Source organism: Marmota flaviventris, chromosome X, assembly GCF_047511675.1.
Source record: "Marmota flaviventris isolate mMarFla1 chromosome X, mMarFla1.hap1, whole genome shotgun sequence".
Classification (NCBI taxonomy): Eukaryota; Metazoa; Chordata; class Mammalia; order Rodentia; family Sciuridae; genus Marmota; species Marmota flaviventris.
In genome coordinates, this window is record NC_092518.1 from 124,214,432 (window position 1) to 124,240,229 (window position 25,798).

The window sequence follows — 25,798 nt, forward strand, 5'->3', positions numbered from 1 at the left end:
AAGACTCTCACAACCCAATCATTTCTCTTCTGAACCTTTTTACATTGTGTCACACATGAGCTTTTGGGGGACACCTCATAGCCAAAACAGAACACATGACCAATGACTACAAATCTTTCAGTCTCAATTAAATAATTTATCCTCTCTGGCAACAACTTCTGATCTTTCCAACTCACTTCCTCTAGGATAATATCAGGAATTGTAATCCCTTGATCTTATTCTTTATTATTATTATTATTCATGCCTTTGATGTTTTTCCTTTACTATTTCTCCAACTAAAATTTCATAGTAAATCATTATTAATGTTTCCTTCTATATATTCTCAACTCTCCGGTTTTTCATTTTGACTTAATTGCTTGATGAAACCACAACTTTGTTTAAAAGAACTCTCCACCTGTGTTTCCCTACACAACACTGATGAATATGTCTGAAGAAAAAACACACAATCACAATGGATGGTCTCACTCTAACTCCCTGGTCACCCTCTTCTAATTTAGTAGTTTACAAGAAGAATCCCCTGGAAGGCTTATTCAAACACGAATCTCTTGGCCCCACTACTGAAATTACCTTTGTTTTGTGGGTCTGGAGTAGGACAGAGTAATTCACATTCCTAACAAGTTTTTAGGCAACTCTGACCCTGTTGGTCAGGGAACAATGCATTGAGATCCATTGTTCTTAGTAAGAGGACCTTAATGATGCACAACAAATGTAGTATATTTCTCTCCTCTGTTCAGTTTACCAGATCAGTAATTTTTATCTCTCTTTTCTTTTTAAAACCTTAACTTATATCCATTCTTCCTTAAGCTAATATTTTGGCATCAAACTTCACTGAGAAAATTAGAAAACAATAATCAAAATAGAACTTCCACATTCTATCACAGTAACTCTACCCACTTACTTGCAATTGCACCCATGTACTCCTCTTCCAATCTGTTTCTATACATGAATTATTATTTTAAAAATATATTTTATTGGTTGTACACAATAACTTTATTTGATTATTTATTTTTATGTGGTGCTGAGGATCGAACCCAGGGCCTTGCACATGTGAGGAAAGCACTCTACCACTGAGCCATAACCCCAGCACCACATGAATTATTTATACTGCTGCCTGAAAGAAATTCTTCTTAATATAAACCAATCCTATTCCTTCTTGATCCTAAAGGATATGGATCCAGCAATTATTCCCTCCTTTCTTTTACCAATAAATATTCCTTCTTTTCCTGAAAGTTTAAAATGTTACTCTTTCTCAAATAATAACACAAAAATCTGTTTAGATTCCATTTTTCAACAGCATCTACTCTAGCTCTGAGCTGTTCCTATATGTTGAAAATTTTCCAAAGGACTGACTGTACCTAATTTACCAATAAGTTTCACTGTCTTTAATTTCTTTTCCTCCCACTTCTCTTAAATACACTCCAATCAGCCTCTTCTCCTTCTCCGTCTCCTTCTCCTTCTCCTTCTCCTTCTTCTTCTTTTTCTTCTGTGTGTGCGCATGCATGTGCACCAGGGATTGAACTCAGGGGCACTCGACCACTGAGCCACATCCCCAGCCCTATTTTGTATTTTATTTAGAGACAGGGTCTCACTGAGTTGCTTAGTGCCTTGCTAAGTTGCTGAGGCTGGCTTTGAACTCAGATTCTTCCTGTGTCAGCCTCCTGAGCTGCTTGGATTACAGGCATGTATCACCATGCCAGGCTATTTGACCTGGTACATTTTTTGACTGGTTTATTTTTTTGTGGTAAGTTTTTTGAGTTCTTTATATATATTCTGGTTATTAATTTCCTGTCAGAATATCTAACAAAGATTTTTTCTTCTGTTGGCTATTTCTTCATGCTGTTAATTATTTTCTTTGTTGTACAGAAGTTTTTTTTTTAATTTGATGGTATCTCTTTATTGATTCTTGGTATCATTTCCTGAGCTTTATGAGTGCTATTGACGAAGTCATTGTTTGCATCTATATTTTACAGTGTTGACCCTACATTTTCTTCAAACTCCTTCAATGTTTCTGGTCTAATTATTTTTCTTCCTCAATCTATTGAAACTTTTCTTGGCCAAAGTAACTAATGTTACCCAATATTTAATTCTTTCTGTTTCCTCTTAGTGATGTCAACATCACTGGACACTTTCTTTGTTTAGATATATATTCTGCACTTATTTTTCAGAACTTTGCAATTTCCTTGTTCTTTTCCTGCTTTGTTGATAGATCTTTTCACTCCCTTTTGATAGTTCCTCCTCTTTTCCATTGGAACAATGAATAACCACAAGGTTCATTTCTTTGCCACTCCCTTATTTACACTCAATCATTTGGTAATTTAATTAGTTTGTATGACTTCAAATGCCAACTAAATGCTTATAACTCCTGTATCATAGCTTGAGCCCAGATCTCTTTCTTAAACAGATGATTATTCAACTGTGAACCTGACATTTCCTCTTGAATCTCAGAGTCATTTCAAACTCAACATTTCCAAATTGAATTTATTATATTCTTTCATTCAAAACTTACTTTTATTATTATCTTATCATTGTGATTTGATGATAATTTCACCCATCAACTTGCTCACACTAAAAGTGGGGGAATCTTACTTGAATTTTTTATTATTCCATATCCTATCTTACTAGCAACCCAGTTGGCCCTACTTTCAAAATACATCTTCACTACCTCTGCCTTATTCTATGTCATCATTATATTTTGCCTGAATTACCATACTATCCTACTAATTGGTTGTACATTCATCCTTGCCTCCATGTAATATATTTTGTACAGAGTAATCACAGTGAGACCTGTAAATGTGAAAATTCTTACAATGATCTAATGAGACACTATATAACATGATACCCCCATCTCCATTATTTATTTCTATATTATATTTCCTACTATTCTCCTTTTCACTCTACTCTAGCTACCCATACCTCCTAGGGACATTCCTCAAAAAACAAGTATACTTTCACTCTACGGTCTTTGTTCTGGCATATCTTAACCACACACAATGATGGTTGATACATTGCATATGCTCAGTAGATATCATTGCACACATAAATACATTAAAAGAGCTTGTGAAATAAAAAATAGCATTCTCAAAGTATCTAAAGTCAGGAAATAACTTGGTGTTTTCAAAAGGGCAGGTGAACAGAGCTAAAAGTTGTAGTATCAGGAGGATAGTCATCACATAAGGCCTGTAGTCTGTGGTAAGATTATTACTCTTAAGTCTGATGGGGAGCTATTGAAGACGTCTGATATGTAGTTAAGATGTTTTCATTCATATTTGGTAAGTAACATACTGACAGTTCTATGGATATGGTATTGTGGGGTGGCAGAGCTAAAGCTTGAAGATCAATTAAGAGTTCTTTGAGTTCTCTGCAATCATCCAGAAGACAGAGGAATGCTTATAACTTTCAACATCAAAAACCCTTAGAGATTCCCTTCCATCTTCCCCCTCATTATGTGGGATCATGATACTGTTGCAAGTTTTAGAGGAAAATGGGATTATTAAGGTGATAACAGTGGATGCAGGAAAAATGTAGATGGATCTACACAATTATTAGAATTGATGAAATAAAATAAATAAATTAATTGACAAAAGTTTTTAGTTTAATTCTGAGCCATGAGGTGCCTTTAAACTTTCAACTTAAGTTTTTAAACGTTAGGAACTTGTTAAATTAAAAAAAAGGAAATACACCTTTTCTATTCTGAAATTTGCCACTAAAGATGCCAGAGTCATGATTTTGGTCAATAATAGCTATAATCTACATTTTTGAAAATTTTTGCAGATTTTAAAAGGAAAATTGCAGGAAGTTATTTAAAAGAATACTTCATAAACAACACAAATACTTTTTGCTTCCATAATTCAAAGTTCTTAATTGGGTCTCACAGATTAATGGAGCTTTGAAGTTAACTTGGATGATATTATTCTTATTCCAATGAATAAGAATAATTTATTCGCTTAAATTCCTACCACATTATTTGACTATAGAACAAAGACTCTATTGTTTCTTCAATTTGGATGAAATCCAACATGTGGTTCTGTTTCAAGTTATTCTGGGAAAATGCTTACAACTTTCACCTTCATAAGAGCCTTAGAGTTTCCCCTAAATCCGCTCCCTCATTATACAAAATCACAATACTATTGCAAGTTTTAGAGAAAAGTGGGAACAATTCACTTTCTATATAATAACAGCTGCTATATATTGTACATTAAGAGCCAGGTATTATAGTAAATGTTAATTGGGTAGGATTCTGTTAATATAACATCCAATAGTCTATAACAACTTTATGGTATTATACTTATTAATGTGCTATATATGAAGAATTTAATATTAAGGAAAACAAAAAGGGGAAACCAAAGCCACACATTCTACAAAATGGCATTATTTTTAAATTAATTTTTTTTATTTATATAGGACAGCGGAATGCATTACAATTCTTATTACAGATATAGAGCACAATTTTTCATATCCCTGGTTGTATACAAAGTATATTCACATCAATTCATGTCTTCATACATGTACTTTGGATAATAATGTCTATCACATTCCACCATCATTGCTAACCCCCTGCCCCGTCCCTTCCCTTCCCACCCCTCTGCTCTATCTAGAATTCATCTAATCCTCCCACGCTCCCTCTCCCTACCCCACTATGAATCAGCCTTCTTATATCAAAGAAAACACTTGGCATATGCTTTTTTGGGATTGGCTAACTTCACCTAGCATTATCTTCTCTAACTCCATATATTTACCTGCAAATGCCATAATTTTATTCTCTTTTATTGATGAGTAACATTCCATTGTGTATTTATGCCACATTTTTTATCCATTCATCTTCTGAAGGGCATTTAGTTTGGTTCCACAGTTTAGCTATTGTGAATTGTGCTGCTATAAACATTGATGTGGCTGTGTCCCTGTAGTATGCTGTTTTTAAGTCTTTTGGGTATAGTCTGAGGAGAGTGATAGCTGGGTCAAATGGTGGTTCCATTCCCAATTTTCCAAGGCATCTTCATACTGCTTTCCATATTGACTGCAACAATTTGCAGTCCCACCAGCAATGTATGAGTGTGTCTTTTCCCCTGCATCCTTGCCAGCACTTGTTGTTGTTTGTCTTCATAATAGCTGTCATTCTGACTGGAGTGAGATGAAATCTTAGAGTGGTTTTGATTTGCATTTCTCTAATTGCTTGTGATGATGAACATTTTTTCATATATTTGTTGATTGGTTGTATATCATCTTCTGAGACATGTCTGTTCAGGTCCTTGGCCCATTTATTGATTGGGTTATTTATTTTTTTGATGCTTAGCTTTTTGAGTTCTTTATATACCCTAGAGATCCGTGCTCTATCTGATGGGTGAGGGGTAAAGATTTGCTCCCAAGATGGAGGCTCTCTATTCACCTCACAGGTTGTTTATTTTGCTGAGAAGAAACTTTTTAGTTTGAATCCATCCCATTTATTGATTCTTGATTTTAATTCTTGCACCAAAGGAGTCTTATAAAGGAAGTTGGGGCCTAATCTCACATGATGGTGAATAGGGCCTACTTTTTATTCCATTAGACACATGGTCTCTGGTTTAATTCCTAAGTCCTTGATCCATTTTGAGTTGAATTTTGTGCATGGTGAGGTGCACAAAATGGAGGTTTCATTTCACTTCATTGCATATGGATTTCCAGTTTTCCCAGCACCATTTATGGAAGAGGCTATGTTTTCTCCCATGCATGTTTTTGGCACCTTTGTCTAATATAATTGCAGTTTTGCGGGTTGGTCTCTGCGTCCTCTATTCTGTACCATTGGTCTACCAGTCTATTTTGGGGCTAATACCATGCTGTTTTTGTTACTATTGCTCTGCAGTATAGCTTAAGATCTGGTATAGTGATGCCACCTGCTTCACTCTTCCTGCTAAGGATTGCTTTAGATATTATGGGTCTCTTATTTTTCCAGATAAATTTCATGACTGCTTTTTCTATTTCTATGAGGAATGCCATTGGGATTTTGATTGGAATTACATTAAATCTGTATAGTGCTTTTGGTAGTATGGTCATTTTGGTCATATTAATTCTGCCTATCCAAGAGCAAGATAGATCTTTCCATCTTCTAAAGTCTTCTTTGATTTTTTTCCTTAAGGGTTTGTAGTTTTCATTATATACATCTTTCACCTCTTTCATTAAATTGATTCCCAAGAATTTTAGAAAATGGCATTATTTTTTGAATCCAAGTCTAAGTTGGCCTATTTTCCTGCATCACACCATTCCTTCACATAATAATGAACATTTCATTAAAATCTTAAAACTCAAGAATCTTTCTATAAGTATGTCTTATATATGTCATGGGAAATTATTCATTTGCATTAGCAGAAATCAAATTTTGTTAAATTCCCATTATAATGTCCCAGCATAGATTCTGCTCAGGCAGTTAGTCACCTATCTCAATATTTGAAAATATTGCCCCATGTACTTTTCTCTCTTTATAGTGCTTTAATCCACTGTTTTTCATAATTAAAATTAAACTGTGACAAGAGATATCTGTATATACATATTATTTTGGCACAAAGATATGGAATCACCCTAGTTGCCCATCAACAGATAAATGGATGAATAAAATTGTTATAATTCATATAACAATGAATTATATGATTTAGTGTTAAGTAATGATATCCTATCATTTGGAGAAAAATAGATGAAACTAGAAGACATCATGTTAAGCAAAATAAATCAGACATAAAATAACCAGAAAAGATAACCTGAAAGTAGAAGTGGACTACTAGGAACTAGGAATGGGAAATGGGGCCAGAGAAAGGAGAGACAGAAGTGAGGAGGGTTCAGAATAAGAGTGGATGGACAAGATCAATGCACAATATACACATGTGTGAAAGTACCACAATGAATCCTGCCCGTAAGCACAAATCATATTTTAATAGTTATAATACAAATTAAACTCTGAGATTGAGGGTACTTTTTTAATGAGAGAAAGGACAAGAATGAACCTAATTATAATATAGAATCGAATCTTTTTTCATCTCAAAGATTTTCCATCCTTCAAATTCAAGAGAAGAGAAAAAGTATATTCCTTCAATAATTGTAAGTCATGTAATATATGGGTAGATTCTTAGAGCTTCCTTGCCAGTTATGTTTCAAGAAATAGCATACATTCTAACCCTACACGTAATAGAAGAAAAAGTAGGCCCAAATCTCCATCATTGTCAGATTAGGCCCCAACTTCCTTAACAAGACTCCTATAGCACAAGAAATAAAATCAAGAATCAATAAATGGGATGGTTCAAACTAAAAAAAAGTTCTTCTCGGCAAAAGAAATACTCAGTAAGGTGAAGAGAGAGCTTATAGAATGGAAACAATTTTTTTGCCACACGCACATCAGATAGACTAGTAATATCCAGGATGTATGAAAAACTCAAAAAAACTTAACATCAAAAAATCAAATGACCCATTTAATAAATAGGCTAAGGAGCTGAACAGACACTTCTCAGAAGATACAATCAATCAACAAATATATGAAAAAATGTTGAACATCTCTAGCAATTAGAGCAATGCAAATCAAAACTTCTCTAAAATTTTATCTCACTCCAGTAAGATTGGCAGTTATCAAAAATACAAGCAAAAATAAGTGTTGGCGAGGATGTGGGGAAAAAGGGACACTCATACATTGATGGTGGGATTGAAAGTTGATGCAACCAATATGGAAAGCAATATGGAGATAACTTAGAAAACTTTAAATGGAAGCACCATTTGACTCAGCTATCCCACTCCTTGGTCTATCCCCAAAGGACTTAAAAACAGCATACTACAGGGACACAGCCACTTCAATGTTTATAGCAGCACAATTCACAATAGCTAAAACTGTGGAAGAAACATAGATGCTCTTCAATAAATGAATGGATAAAGAAATGGATAAAAATGGATATATACACATAATGGTATATTACTGAGCATTAAAAAATAATAAAGTCATGGCATTTATAGGTAAATGGAGGGGATTGGAGAACATCATGCTAAGTGAAATAAGCCAATCCCAGAAAAACAGGGACCAAATGTTTTCCCTGATAAGTGGATGCTAATCCATAATGGGGGACATTGGATGAGTGGAGGAACTTTGGATGGGGCAAAGGGGTGGGTGGAAGGGGGCAAGGGGTAGAAAATATGGTGCAATGAGATGGACATCATTACCCTAGGTACATGTATGACTGCACGAATGATGTGACGCTACTTCATGTACAACCAGAGAAGCAAAAAATTCTGCTCCATTTTTGTACAATGAATTGAAGAGCTTTCTACTGTTATGTATAACTGATTAGAACTAATAAAAATGAAAATAAATAAATAAATAAATAGTATACATTCTAATATCCATTTTTAACATAGCATACTATATATATTATTGTAGAATGAAATTTGTAATGATTTCTGAAATACTAAATGGAAATACTTATGAGACTGGAGATTATAGAGTTGATCTTCTGATAAGTGTATACATGTATTGAAATGCCCACTGTAACCCATATATATGTACAAGTATAATGTGTCAATTTAAAAAACAAAACTTCAAAAATTTAAATCACAATTATCAGTAACTCAGGGTTTATAAAAGTTCAAATGAGATATAAATCATAATGCATTTTATATCACTTATTTTGGTTAGCCAAAATATAACTATTGCACTGTACTTTATTTTAAAATTATTTAGGTAACTTTGTAATTTTAATGGTAGAGATCTCTTTGCAAATTGGGAACCTTGAGTTCCATATGGAGTTCAAATACAAAATATCAAGTAAATCACAATGTCTGAATTTCAGCTATTTGTAGTAGATGAAAAATCTGCTAGGAAGAATATCAATGCTTTTGAAACTTTTTGAAAAAGGGTCTACATCAAAGTATGATCTGATAACTATTCATGCCATATGAACTTTGGCTTATTTGTCCTTGTAAGCTTTATATTAGTAGCCCAAAACCCTTAGAAACACTTGATAATGTAGAGTAATACTGGGTTTCAAGCTGTTAAATTTTAGAGAAATTTCTAATAATTGTCACCAATTAACACCTTCTATAATTAAGAATGTTTTATTAGTCTTTAATCAGTTAAAATGACATCTTCTCCTGAACAAAGTTCAAAAAGGCATACATATCCACATTTCTTCATTTAAATTAGTTATACTCATTTTTTCTGGTGCTATTGCAATTAATTATATAAGAATATAAGGTATAGAAATGGTGCAAGACACTATTCTTATTGTTATTCATAATGTGAGCTACAGTTAACTTTATAAAGATGTTTATAAAAAATTCTTTAAAATGCATGTGACAAATTTAGGTATAAGAGTATTAACTTCTTATTTGGATGGTTATTAAAATTATTTTCTTTTTATAAATTTTGATCATTTGAAAACAAATGCATGGGGGCTGGGATTATAGTTCAGCATTAGAGAGCTTGCTGCACACATGTGAGGCACTGGGTTTGATCCTCAGCACCACATAAAAAGAAATAAATTAAATAAATAAATATATTATCTTCGTCTTTAAAAAAAGAAAACAAGTGCATGGAAAAAGTGATTATTGAGAATATGTAGACTTAAAAATTCGGTCAAAGATTCTTATGGAATTTAAATATGGTGGGGAATATATATTTATACTTAAAATTAGTAAAATTTACATGAAACCTCAAGAAATGTCATCTATCATGAAAATGCAGAATGACACAGAAATAAGGGAAGGAAAATCCCATAGAACTACATTTATTTTTCCTAACTCATAAAGATGAGAGCAAAGGACAAAAGGTTAGCTACAGAAAACAGAGATACAAGGGAAAACATTATTTCTGAAATTCAAGTTTAATGATCATAAGACCTGAGTAGCAATACTATTTTTGGTAATAGCAGTCATAAAAAACAGGAGGCTGATATGATGGATTTGTTCTCTATATATATTCCTAAAGGATTCAGGTAGGATTTAGTGAAAATCTTTGGTGGTATTAATTATATATTTTATTTTATTAGAAATCCGATTAGGTAAATATATTTTGAACAATAAAACTGTAAAAAAGTGAAAAAAAAAACACTAAAGAAAACAAAGTGTATGTCTGAAAGATGGTCAATGCAAGAAACAAAGGAATAGCCACAATATTTTAGAACCCATTTAAATATAAAATGACAACCAAAAATAGTTTACTCAAACCAATAAAGGTTTCATGAAACAAGACTACATGATATAAATCTAAATGAGAACAGAGAGTGAACATAAAATAGACAATGAAAAACAATAAAGAAGTAGTCAATATCAAGAAACTTAAATTTTAAAAGGGAAAAAAGCATGGAAGAATTAGAGGTAGACCAAAGAGACCCATAATGAGTAAAATAGAAATAAAAAAAAGTACCAGAACAGGAATAATAATATACAATATAAAAAAGAAAGCTTCCTAAGAGAAAGTTTTTAAGTTTGGAGATCAAATAAGCCATTAACTATCAGATGAAATTTATAAAAAGACAATTAGATGTCCACTGCTCAAATAATTTTGCTTTAATATTAAAGAACAATGCTTAAATTACACAATGGGCAAATAAGCATGCTACTACATTCATTCTGAAAACTTTCTTTTTGTACTGGGGATTGAACCCACAGGTGCTTAACCACTGAGCCTCATCCCCAGCCCTTTGTATTTTTTATTTTGACACAGGGCCTTGCTTAGTTGCTGAGGCTGTCCTTCAACTTGCAATGATCCTGCCTCAGCCACCTGAGTGGTTGGAATTACAGGCATGCACCACTGTGTCTGGCCTCCAAACAATTTTTGATTCTGCTTCCTTCTTCATTTCACTAAGTTTAGGAAATTAGCTTTACAATCCTATAACCAGCAGAATAGTTGTTACTATGCAAAAAAAAAAAAAAAAAAAAAAAGATTCAGATATGTAAGAACTTGCAAAGTTGGCTTCAACATACAAATACAATTTTTTCCCCCAAGGAAATTCTGGAAACTTATGATATACTCACAGTTGTCTCTCTCCTCCATACCTCTGTCCTTGCCAAAATGGCTAATGGAATGTAGCCAAAGAAACAAATCTGTATTCGTCTTCTAAAATATGAAATGGAGCTACATTATTAAGATGGATAGGTTTGTATTGCAGTAATAAACAATTTTCGTATTTCAATAGTTTAATATACATGCAGTGGTATATTTTTCACTATTTCCATATATTCAATGTATGATGGACATAACTAGAGATCTAGGCTGATGAGACTTTCACAATCTGTACTGTCACTGGTCACTGAAGAAGGGAAACAGTGTTGACAATTTTACACCTGCTCTTCTATGCTTTGTATCAGAAGCAAGTCTTTTCCTCACAGCTAATTGTCCAGTATTAGTTGTAGGACCCTGTTTAACTAAAATGGATTTGGAAAGTATAGTAGTTTTTATGTGCAAAGGAAAGAAAGGCTGGATATTGGTGAAATATATGATGTTTATAATAGGAAGCTTTGACACACTACAAGATCAACACTGAGTGCATATATAACCAGATCTTTGATCCATAATGCTATTGAAACCATGGATACTGCTAAAACTCACATTCATTCAACAAATACATTTTCAACATTTACTGTGTGCCAGTAATGGTGCTATCTGATGGGGATATGGCTATGAACAAAAAATAGTTCTTACCATCATGAAAGAGAAAAATTCAATAACAATTGCACAAGTTTAAGAATATTTTGAAACAAAACAGACTGAAACTTCGCATTCAAATTTTAGACTGCAAATAGAGGAGAAAACTTTAGGCAGAATTCACTAGACATATTCATATTTTAATAAATCATTTGAATGAAAGATGAGGTTAAAAAAAGAATTGAAAATGAAATCTGATGGGACAAACAGTATTAAAAGATGGCTGCAGAATCTCTGGTCTAAATGAAGCCTGCCTAGCAGACTTGAGGCAGCTATTCACATAGGTTTACACAAATGCATGTAAAAGAGCTTTACAATGCACAAAAACTCTAAACAAAGTGAAAGCATAATATTAATGGGCAAAGGATGATCACATTTTACAGGAATTTTCACCAGTACAAAGCAAATAGACTCATAGTTTGAACAAAAACAATAAAACTTAACTAAGTTTTACCTCATGAAATAGTCTACTTACTTTACTTAATAAAAGATAGAAAGAAACTTTTTCCTTCCATCAATGACTGATCAATCTGAATTATCAGGCCACATTCACTGCATTGTACAGGAAATGTTTTTTTGAGGCAACAAATAATGAAATTAATTCATCATTTAAACAAAGCAATCATATAAAACAGGATTTTCACAAACCTGAATGCAGAAGAATGGAGACAAAAAATGATAAAGAAGATAATACCACAAGACTAGGATCCTAATTAGAATAAGAAGAACCCCATGTTTGTACAAATATGTCAAAATATACTCAACTATCATGTATAACTAAAAAGAACAAATAAAAATAAATACACACATAAAAAGAAGATAATACACACACAGAATGGAAGACAGATACATTATATAAAAGACTTTTGAATTAAATAAAGATTGTGACATGAGAGAAAAATTAATAATTAGGCAATAAATAAAATAAATGTAATCAAAACAAAATTTTCTGAAAGTACATAAAGCAACAAAAACATGGCCCACATATAGAAATATTTAATCAAGTTTCTAGAAAAATCAATACAAAAAAAAATCCACAGCTAAACAAATCTTGACAAAAACTTGAAACCAAAATGTTTGAGGAAAAAATAAAATAAGTTGTCTACAATTGGGCATAAGTCAAGTTATCCTCATACCCCACATCAACAATACTAGAAACAACTAGGCATATTTTTTATAGTGGGAAAAACATTGTGATTCAAGAATTTAAAACACAAATAAGTTGTATTTCATGACCAAGGGAAAAAGAATATCATGTTCATATGTATTAGTGTTCAGAAATCACATAAGTCACTTTGGAGAAACAGAAAAATCAAATAAAAATATGGAAAAGTGCTGTGCCTGACCAAAAGGTTAAATAAAATTCGGAACTCAAAAATGGAAATGGTTTAAAAGGGTTGTTGTGGACTCCAACAAATGAGAATAATGCAGATTGATATAAATATTTTAAAAGTTAGGTATAAATGCCAAACACTATTCTGGATACTATCTGATAAAAACTAAAAACAATATTTTAAACAGTATATAATTTCAAATAGTATTAGCAGAGTTTAGCAATAGACTATTTTTAAAAATCTTATATATTAGCATACGTGGAAAATCTCCATGAATTATAGAATACATAAAGGGATAATATCTCACCAAAATGAACAATGAGGAAAAAGACCACAAATCAAAACAAATTTGAATCACAGTAATATAAGCATCTGAAAATTTTCTGTTACATATCTCTATAGTGTCTATTTTTGAAAATGAAGTTGAAACAGCAGTTGTATCATCTTTTAAAAATAACCAGTGAGACCACCAAATATGAATGCCAATATGAGCCAACAGAAATATAAATCAAAGAAACATTCATAGCATTATTTTTTTATAATATAAATAAAACTATGTTGTTGAATATGTGTAGTACTCAGAGATTTGCCAAGTACTACATCAAGTGTTTTGCATATATTGTTTTTGCATATATTGTCACTTAATAGTTATAATAATCATTTGAAGTAACTATTATGCTCGTCCTGCTGGAATTAGTATTACCAAAAAGACAAAAGATAACAAGGGTTGAAAAGGGTGTAGAGAAAAGTAAAGCCTTGTACATAGGTCATGGGAGCATAAATTATTACAGATTTAATGGAAAACAGTATGGAGGTTCCCCAATAAACTAAAATAGAATTACATCTGATCTAGACATCCCACTTTAGGATGTATACTTCAATAAATAACCTGCTGAAAAAGAATTTAGGAAAATTATTCCACTCACAATAACCTAAAAAATAAAATAAAATAAAAAAGACAGGTGCTGTGGCACACACCTGTAATCCCAATAGCTTGGGAGGGTGAGGCAGGAAGATCTCAAGTTCAAAGCCACCTCAGCCACTTAGATAGGCTCTAAGCAACTCAGTGATACCCTGTATCAAAATTGTTAAAAAAATTAAGAAAAGGCTTGGAATATTGCTCAGTGCCTAAGTACTCCTCAGTTCAATACCTAGTAACAAACAACAAGCAAACTTTGGAATTAATGTAATGAAAGATGTCAAGGACCTCAACAGTAAAATCTATAAAACATTGAAGAAAGAAATTCAAGAGTTTATAAAATGGAAAGAACTACCATGTGTTTGGATAGGAAGAATCAATACTATTAAAATGGTAGTATACCATATCATAGCAAGGGGTTGCTGTAGAGTTCTGTGTGAGGAGCTCTCAGAGGCAGAATTCTTAGAGGCGGGGTTTGAGTCTAGCTAGACCCTTAAAGTACTTTGTTGAGTGACATTTGGTCTGAAACATTTAAGTCAGCACACCTCCAAAGCCTGGCTGCTTTGCACCGGTAGTCTGTACTCCTGGAGTCTCCCTTCCAGTCCACTCATGTGGCAGAGGAACCAGTCCTTCACTTTCTCCACTGCCCACAGTTCTCCTATTTCTTGGCCTTCTGGGCTCATTCCCAAAGTACACTTTTATCCGTACCTCCCCCCAGCATCCACCTGATCAAATACCCCATAGCCCCCAGCTGTTCCTGCTGACTGGGGGAGTCAATGGATAAGAGGAATCTCTTGGTTCTGAGTGTCCTGAATTACCCTGGATACAATGCTTTCCATAGCTGAATTTCACCTGTTGTTTGTTTTTTTTTTTTTTCACTGACTGAATTTTTATTGTGATACATGATACAGTAAATTAGAAATCACATAAATTAATTGTCAGAGCCTTAGTCTGCATAGATGGTGACCTTGAGACAATCAATCATACCTCAAACTTAGCGTACTCATCTGTAAGATCAGAAGTCTTCCAATCAGGACTCAAGATACTGAGCAGATAAGGACAAAATAAATAATAAATCAAGAATACTGAATGAATAGCTTCTCTGTGTCACCTGGTTTTGTACTCACACTCTGGGTTGTGGCAGACCTCAGGTTTTCGGACCCAGCTGGAATTACACAGGTCTGGGTGCTCTGGTTTGGACCCACACCTGTCGGCCACATTGGGCAGCAGGAAATAATGGAGCTGTCTTGGTGCTCTGTGGTCTACCAGGAAACATGCAGCATGTTTCCCACATGAGAATATAGTGTAGCTCACCCACCAGATCAGTTTGGCAATATCCTTGGTTACTGATTTCTCTGTTTCAAGACATACCACAGTGCTACCTGAAATGTGGGTCTTTTTAATCCCCCTGTACAATTTGCCTGTGGTGGATCTGCACAGGTGGCTGCAGGTGCTGGCAGCATTTCTTTTATTTCTTAAATTTTATTCTATTTAAACTTCTGAGTCCCTAGGGTATTCTGAGAGTGAGATATTAAATCCCAGTAAGGTTTCTCTTTTCACCCACCTCAGACAGAAACTTTATTTCTGCTTTCCTGGTCTCATGCCACAGAGCAGTTTGGAAAGTAACTTCTACTCTGCCATCTTGACCAAAACCACTCTTTTCAGCATCTTTCCCAACTGTAATTCCAGCAACTCATGAACTCTACAGTGACCCCTCATTATGAATGGAGTAGACAACACCCCCAACTGGCACCACTTCATACAGCCCAGAAGGGAAGCTGAGAACAGACAACTTGAGTAGCAAAGAAACAGGACTTGATAGCCTCCCACTACTAATCTTGTGCACAATACATACATCAAGAAAAAAAAAGAAAGAAAGAAAGACAATTAGGAACAGACTACCAACATATAATATTATAGATAATGTTTTTTTGGGGGGTACCAGGGACTAAACTCAGGGGCACTCAACCCCTGAGCCACATCCCCAGCCCTATTTTGTATTTTATTTAGAGACAGAGTCTCACTGAGTTGCTTAGTGCCTTACTTTTGCTGAAGTTGGCTTTGAACTCTGGATCCTCCTGCCTCAGTCTCCTGAGCTTCTGGGATTATAGGCGTGTACCATCACACCACACATTATAGACAGTCTTTTGACCACTGCAATGAAAACAATTTCTTAATCTTACATTAAGAAATTTTAATAAAAAATTTTCTGTGCTGAATTAATCATGGTCATTTGTATGTATATATATTTGTCTTACTCTTCTAATTTCTACCATTTCTTGAAGGTGTTTTTTTTTTTTTGAATCTGTCTTTTGAGGACTAGGGTTTTTGATTAGTATGTTTTGGTTTTGTTTTATGTATATATTTTTTGTATTATTTTTCTCCTATTTCCCTTGATTCTCTCCTTTTCTTTTGCTAAAAGCCAAATCCTATTGTTCTCTCTTTCACTCTTCTTTTAGCTCCTTACTACTACTCTGTTTTATTCTCCCCCACAATTATTACATCCTACATCTCTTCTGCATTCTCCCTCTTCATCTTGTGAAATAGCAACTGCTTTTGCAGACATACTATTTGTATTGTTGGCAATTGCTTACCATATTATTTCTGTTTATAGTGCAAATTAACATTGTAGATGTCAAAATAAGAACTAAGAATTTAGTTTAATGCTGCACATTGTTTGTATTGGTTGCTGTTATTATTTTTCTCCCCATAAAATGTGAGGTACTAGAAACCTTCAGTGACACTATAAATTCATAGGGTATAAACTCTGCTGCCTCAGATTCTTACTGATAAATGGGTAGACATAGAAATGGTATGAAAAAGCAAGGGAACAAACCATCCCAAATAAAACAAAATACTTCATTAACAGAATCCAATGATAAGGAATGATGGAGAAAATGTCAGAGACAGAATTTATAAAGCTCATAGTTAAACTGATTGTGAGGTAAAAGTTGATGTGAGCAGTGAAATCAGAGAGAAAATCCAGGAAGTGTAAGGTCATTTCAATAAGAAATCCTAGAGAAAAATTCATCAGAAATTGTCAAAATGAAGGAATCAATTAAAAACTCAATGGAAAATATCACCAGCAAACTAGACAACATGGATGATAGAGTTTTAGGCAATGAAGACAAAATATATAATCTTGAAAATAAGGTTGACCATGGAGAAAAAATGTTAAGAGACCATGAACAGAAATTTCAAGAAATATGGAATAAGGGCTGGGGATGTGGCTCAAGTGGTAATGCGCTCACCTGGCATGCACGGGGCACTGGGTTCCATCCTCAGCATCCATAAAAATAAAATAAAGACGTTGTATCCACCAAAAACTGAAAAATAAATATTAAAAAAATCATCTCTGTCTCTCTCTTCTCTCTCTCTTAAAAAAAGAAATATGGAATAACATGAAAAGACAAAAATTTAAGATTTATCAGGATAGATGAATGCTCAGAAATACAATCAAAAAATCTTTCCAATGAAATAATATCAGAAAATTTCTCAAAACTTAAGAATGAAATGGAAAATCAAATACAGGAGGCTTAAAGTTCTCCAAATATACAAAATTACAACAGACCAATATCAAGGCACATTATAATGAAAATGTCCAACAAACAAAATAAGGATAGAACTTTAAAGGCTTCTAGAGAAAAATGACAGATCACATTTAGAGGGAAACCAATCCAGATCTCAACTGATTTCTCAACCCTTACCCTAAAAGCTAGGAGGTCTTGGAATAATATATATCAATCTCCGAAAGAAAATGGACGCCAGCCAAGAATTCTACACCTGGCAAAATTAAGCTTCAGAATTGATGAGGAAATAAAAACCTTCTACAATAAATAAATGTTTAAAGCATTTACAATTAGAAAGCATGTACTACAAAATACGCACAATAGAATATATCGTGAAGAAGAATTGAAAAATAAAGTAAGAAACCAGAAAAAGGAGGAAAAACACTCGAAGAATAATCAATCAAAGGAGAAACTAATTCATATTAAAAAGCAGAAATAAAATGACAGGGAATAAAATTTCTTTCTCAATAATAACATTGAATGTAAATGGCCTTAACTCATCAATCAAATGCATAGGCTGGCAGAATGGATGGAAAAACAAGACCCAACAATATGCTGTGTCCAAGAGACTCAGCTCACAGGCAAAGACATCCACAGACTGAAGACAAATGGATATGAAAAAACGTATCATTTACATGGAACTCATCAGGGGTTTCTATCTTCACATCAGATAAAGTGGACTTCAAGCCAAAGTTAATCAGAAGAGACAAAGAAGGACATTTAATAATCTGAAGGGAATTATACAACAACAAAAAATAATGATCATAGATATTTATGCCCCTAAAAATGGAGCATCTATGTACATCAAATAAACCATTCTTAATTTCAAGAATCAAATAGACCACAACACAATAATACTGGGTCACTTTAACAAATCTCTTTCACCATTGAATAAATGATTTTAACAAAAACTAAACAAATAAACCATAGAATTAAAAACAACAATTAATAATATAAACTTAACAGACATATATAAAATATTTTATCCATCAATGACTGAACACACTTTCTTCTCAGCAGCACATGGTTTATGTTCTAAAATAGACCATATCTTAGGCCACAGATAATCTCTTAGCAAATAAAAAAAAATATAGAGCTAATACCTTACATTCTCTCAGATTGTAATAGAATGAAATTAGAAATCAACAATATAATGAAAAATAGAAACTAGCATATGAAGACCAAATAACACACTACTGAATGACCAATGGATATCAGAAAAAAAAATTAGGAAGAAATAAAATACTTAGAACTAAATGAGAATAACAATAAAACATATCAAAATATTTGGGACACTATGTAGGCCATTCTAAGAGGAAAGTTTATAGCTTTAAGCTCATTCATTAAAATAGAAAATCACCAAATAAAAAAACATAACATTACATCTCAAGGCCCTAGAAAAAGAAGAACAAATGAATGCCACAAGCAGTAGAAGACAGGAAATAATTAAAATCAGAGATGAGTTGGGCATATTGGCACATGCTTATAATACAAGTAGTTTGGGAGGTTGAGGCAGGAGGACTTTGAGTTCAAAGCCAGCCTCAGCAACTTAGTGAGACCCTGTCAACTTAGTGAGTTCCTATAAAAAAGAGACTGGGGATGTTGCTCAGTGGTTGAGCCCCTCTGGATTTAATACCCCTACCCAATAAAATAAAATAAAATAAATCAGAGCCAAATCAATGAAATTGGAACAAAAAAATTTTTAAAAGCCACAACAAAACACATAGTTAGTTCTTTGAAAAAATAAATGAAATGGATAAACCTACAGGCATGTTAACCAAGAGAATGACAGAAAAAACTAAAATTTCTAAAATTCATGATGAAAAAGGAAATATCACCATGGATACCACTGAAATAAAGAGATAATCAGAAACTATTAAAAAACTTATATTCAAATGAAATAGAAAATTTTGAAGACATCAACAAATTTCTAGAGACCAAACTGAAGAAGGACATAGAAAATTTAAATTGAAGATGCCATCAAAAGCCTACCAAGAAAGAAAATCTCAGGACTGGATAGATTCTCAGCTAAGTTCTAAAATACTTTCAAAAAAAGAACTAACACTAATCCTCCTCAAATAATTCCATGAGATGGAAAAGGAGGAAACACTTCTAAACTCATTCTATGAAGCAAGTACAGAAAACTTCAGATCAATATCCCTGATGAACATATATGCAAAAATTCTCAATAAAATACTGGCCAATCACATGCAAAAACACATTAAAAGGAGAGTGCACCATGATCAAGTGGGTTTCATTACAGGGCTGCAAGATTTCTTCACCACATGGAAATCAAAAAATTTAATTCATCACATCAATAGACTTAAAGACATGAATCTCATGATAATTTCAATAGATGAAGAAAAAGCATTTGACAAAAAAGGTATCCATTCATGTTAAAAACACTAGAAAAACTAGGGATAGTAGGATCATACCTCAACATTGTAAAATATATCTTAAAACTGAAGGCCAACATCATTCTCAATAGAGAAAAACTGAAAGCATTCCTTCTAAAAACTAGAACAAAACAGGGATGCCAACTTTCACTACTTCTATTCAAAACAATCTTTCAAACTCTAGCTAGAGAAATTAGGCAAAAGAAAGAAATTAAAGGGATACAAATATGAAAAGAAAAGTTCAAACTATTTGTAGGCCCAACATTTCACCTTGTCATCTTAGGAAATGACTTTCTCAACAAGTCAACCAAAGCACAAGAAGTAAAATCAAATAAATGGGATAGTATCAAACTAAAAATCCTCTTTACAGCAAAGTAAACTTTTTAAAAAATATTTATTTTTCAGTTTTCGGTGGACACAACATCTTTATTTTATTTTTATGTGATTCTGAGGATCGAACCCAGTGCCCCGCACATTCCAGGCGAGTGTGCTACTGCTTGAGCCTCATCCCCAGCCCCAAAGGAAACATTAAGACCATGAAGGGGGAGGCTACAGAATTGGAGAAAATTTTTGCCACCTGTATCTCAGATAGAATATTAATTTCCAGGATAATAACAATAACCCAAAAAATAATGGACAAAAAATTGAACAAGAACTTCATAGAAGAAGAAAGATGAATGGTCAATAAATATTTGAAAAAAAAGTTCATCATCTGTAGCAATTAGAGAAATGCAAATTAATACTATACTGAGATTTCATCTCACTCTAGTCAGAATGGCAACAATCAAGAATACAGGTAACAATAAATGTTGGCAAGTATATGGGGAAAAGAGTACACTCTTATATTGCTGGTGGGACTGCAATCTGGTGCTCTGAAACACTCTGAAAAGCAGTATGGATATTCCTCAAAAAACTTGAAATGGAACCACCACTTGACCCAGTTATCCCACTCCTTGGTATATACCCAAAGAACTTAAAATCAGCATACTACAATGACATGGCCACATTAATGTTTATAGCATCTTAATTTATAATAGCTAAACTATGGAGCCAACCTGAAAGTGTCTTTCAACAGGTGAATGGGTAAAGAAATTGTGGTATATATACACTATGGAATATTATTCATCCATAGAAAAGAATGACTTTGTGACTTTTGCTAATAAATGGATGGAACTTGGGACTATTTTGCTATGTAAAATAAGCCAATCCACAAAATCCAAAGGTTTAATGTTGTCTCTGATCTGTGGATGCTAACACTAACAGCAAGGGGGAGGAGAAGAATAGAAGTTCAGTGGATTAGATAAAGGGAAATGAGGGGAAGGGAGGGGGTACAGGAATAGGAAAGACAGTGGAATAGATCTGACTTAACTTTCCTATGTCATAATATTAATACACTACAGAGAATCTCTATATCATGTACAACCATGAGACTGGGATCCTACTTAGAAAGATATACTCCATGTTTGTATGAATATGTCAAAATATACTCCATTGTCATTCATAACTAAAAGGAAAAAAAATAAAAAAAATAAATAAATGGCCATACTACCAAAAGAATTTTACACATTCAATGCAATCTCCATCAAATGACCAATGATATTCTTCACAGAACTCAAAAAAGAAACTTTAAAATTCATTTGGAAAAATAATAGATTTGGAATAGACAAAGCAATCCTTAGCAAAAAGAGTGATCCTGGAGGAAGCACAGTACAAGACCTCAGAATACAGTACAGAGCTACAGTAATAACAATAGCATGGCATGGCATGGCACCAAAACAGACATGGAGCCCAATGGAATAGAAGACACAGAGTCAAACACATAGATACAGTTGTCTCATAGTAGACAAAGGTACCAAAAGCATGTTCAACAAATGGTGCTGGGAAAACTGGAAATCTATATGTAGAAGAAGGAAACTTGACCTCTATTTGTCACCACGCACAAAAGTCAACTCCAAGTTGATCAAAGACCTAGGAATTAGACCCCAAACTCTGCACCTGCGAGAAAAAAATGTAGGACAAATACTCCAACATGTCAGCTCAGGAACTGACTTCCTTTTTTTCTTTTTTAAAAAAAATTTTAGTTGGACCAAATAACTTTATTTATTTATTTTTCTATGTGGCACTGAGCATCGAATTTAGTGCCTCACACATGCTAGGCAAGTGTTCTACCACTGAGCCACAACCTCAACCCAGGAACTGACTTCCTTAACAAGACTCCCAAAGTACAAGAAGTAAAACCAAAAACCAATAAATGGGATGGCATCCAATTAAAAAGCTTCTTCACAGCAAAGGAAACAATCAAAAGCATGAAGAGAGAACCTATAGAATGGGAGAAAATCTTTGCCATCTGCTCCTTAGGTAGGGCATTAACAATTTGCCTAAATAGACTCAAAATAAGAAAAAAAATTCATTCTGCCATAATTTAATATTGAAACTAATTCAGCGTTTTTATACATGGCTTTTAGATTTTAAATTTACCTCCTTCATCCATCTGGAAATTATTTTGGTACAAAATCTATCACTTCTGCATGTAGTACACTCACCATAGGACACTGCCCATCCAAAATGCACATGAGGTGAGATAAGTGGGCCTGCCCATTTCTGTTGGTATTCTTTAAGCATAGCTATGAACTAAAGGTTTATGCTTTATGTTTTCCTCTAAAGATGGGTTCTCATGAATTCAACTCAATAACAAAGAAATGTTCCTTGAAATTTGACATGATGGAAATAAAAAAGCCAATTTCTGATTTTCTTGTTTTTGTGGAACCTTATGTTTTAGAAAATAAATCTATCTTCAACATTTTTTAATATTATTTCCTTTTTTGTTGTTGTTTCTGTTTTAGTTTTCTGGTGTTTTGATTGTTTCACTGTGGTATGAACACTTAATATGATACCTTCTATCTCAACAAAATTGTTAAGTGTATACTATAGTATCCTTAACCATAGGCACAATGTTTTACATTAAAAAAAAAACTTGAGTTTTTTATTTATGTCAAATGGGAGGAACTCTGATCCTCTTGTCATATGCAAACATCTGGAGATAGAATGGCAAGAAAACTTATGTTTCTCTGGTTCCTGCTATAAGACAGGATCAATGTTAGATATTTAAAATTCACTATCATATTTAATTATTGAGGTATTTGATCTACTTAATACTTGTGATATTTCATTTTTCCTAATGAAATATCATGTTCATGTCACATGCGAGAGGTAAAGATGTAGAGTGTCAAGAAACATAATGTTTATCTGGTGCCTGCTATGTAAGAGGATCAGTGCTAAGTATTTAAATTATATATCATATTTAATTATTTAGTTATTTAATATTTGTGATATTTTATTTTTCCTAATATTGACACAAGCTTGGAATATCACTATATTCTGCATACCTATGGATTTCTATGCAATTAACTACAATTTGATAAACACGTGAATTTCAGATATCTTATTCGCCTGTCAAATACTATAATTTCATCAGAAGATATGAACACTATAATAGGCAGTGACGTTGCCAACAATCTGGATTAGGAGGACAGTTTCCCCTCTGGGCTTCTCCTCTAGGGATTGCTTTGTAAATCAGAGAAGTAACCATCTGGACAAATTCGTTTACAAATATAACTTTCTACTAGGAAATCAAGGACTATTAGGAAAGTCTGGAAGGGAGCTATTTAACTCAACTGTCTAATCAAAGCAGTAACATATTTCAGTTACTTAGTATAGCTTGTCCTTATTTAGTAGCATCTTCAAGATGGCCGTGATTTTTATATGAAGTATTTTGTTTATATTCAGAATATAAAAGAAATATTCTCTATGGTGGCAAGATAAAGAGGAGAAAATTAAAATTTAGAAAGATCTTGCTGTGTACAGTTAAATACTTTTGATATTTATGAATTCTCACTTGTATTATATATGTGTATATGTATGTGTGTGTACATAACTATATACAAATGCCAATTTTAAAGGAAAACAGTTGTCTTTGTACTGTTTTGATGACTCTAGTTTTTTAAAAACTTTATGTTCATAGTGTTTAATTTAACATTATAAATTTATTTTTAAAATTATTTTCATGTTCATAAAATATTTAAAAACATAATTTTAATAAATATATGGTAGTCTATTTTTAATTCTTCATTTCTTTCATTTCAAAGATATTAGATTTTTATATTATATTTTTATATAATGAATACTAGATTGATAAATATGTTCTTTACAAATTAGTATATTTCTAGTCATTCTGTTGGTATACAACAGGAATTATGAGATAAAAGAACACATGTATTTAGATTTTCATCACCATTTGTCAACTAGATTTTGGGAAAGCATCCTGTATAGCTACCAAGAGAGTTGTGACTTGTCTCTAATCTGAGGTGGTAAAAGGCGGAACTTGAATATTATTGTAACATTTTGACTCAGGAATAAAAGAGAATAAGGCAAATAGTTCTGATTCATTTCTAACCCCATTTCAATTTCTTTTCATAAAGACACTTCAATTTGTGTGCAATTAAGGGAGTCTTAGTTTATTGTACTTTTATTTATGCATGGTAAGTAATGGGGGAGAACTTCAAATTTCTTACCTATGCACAGGACATTTTCTCTGTGATCCACCCATTTGTATATGAAAAATAAATTGTGCATATTTGCATTTTTGTGTCGGATCTCTTAAGTAGAGATCATGGAGCTTTGAAGTAACATGTCCTTAGACACATCCTTTCAACCATCTCTACTTATTCTTATTGCTGATATATATATAAATTTTATCTTATATATATAAATTTTATCTCCACCCTACATGTCTTTCTGGAGCCCCACTACCTATTTTTTTCTACAGCTGGGCATTTAGTACATATTTAAAAATCTATACAGTCAATGATAATTCTTTAAAATATTAATATCGTTCTTACCATGTCAAGTATTCTACTAATATCATTTGTGACTTTAGGATGCAGTTACTACTTTTCTCATTTCACATTTGAAAACACTGAAGTAAGCACTAGATACCAGTGAACAACTTCACAAAAAGTGTCAGCATTCAGGATTTGAAGCCAGGCATGCTGATTCCAGAGCCCACATACTTTGTAGAGTATCACATCTCCTCTTCTAATCAGAGCACATGATTTCATTATCTGTGTATATATCTTTTCTCTTTTCTTACAAGATAAACCTGTTGAGGAAGAATTCTTCCTTGAGCCATCTCTACAACAATATCATAAATTATAAAAATAAGAGTACATAGGAATGAACGCCTGAATTTTCTTCTCCTTCCCCATAGCAATCTACTAGATTCTCAAACTAGACTGTTGAGTTCCATTAATGAAAAGCTAGTGCTTATCATGCCATTTCACTTATACCCTATTTTCAATTAAACCAATAAAACCTTAAACAAAAAATAATAAGCAATAAAGAGCTGAAGTTAGTGATTAATATGACCAATATTAGTTTATGTAGGAGTTGACCCTGAGGGTTGGAAGGAGTAAGAGAGTTCCAGGCAAAGAGAAGAAATTGAGAAATGAAACAAAACAAAAACAAAACTCAAGGGGGAAGAGATCTTGGCACATACAGAATCAAATGATACCCAGAAAGCCAGTAGTTCTATGATACCATAAATCCTAAACAAACAAGAACAATAGAGAAAGGGATCCAAATAAGTCTAGTGTCAGAGCTTTCAAAGAAAAAGAGATCACAAATGGTTACAAGTATCAAATAAAGGTCCGAGTTATAGGACTCTACATATGAATCAACAGGAATTTGATATATGTTGAACTGCTACCAAAAAGTGTCTGGAATATAATCAGTACTTTAAAAATATTTGTTGCATTGGATTTTCAGTGTTCTTCCCATTCACGAATTCAACAAATACTTAAAGCATTTATTATATAGCAGGTACTGCACTATTTACCGGGGAAATTATGCAGAATAAAACTGGCATTATCACCTCA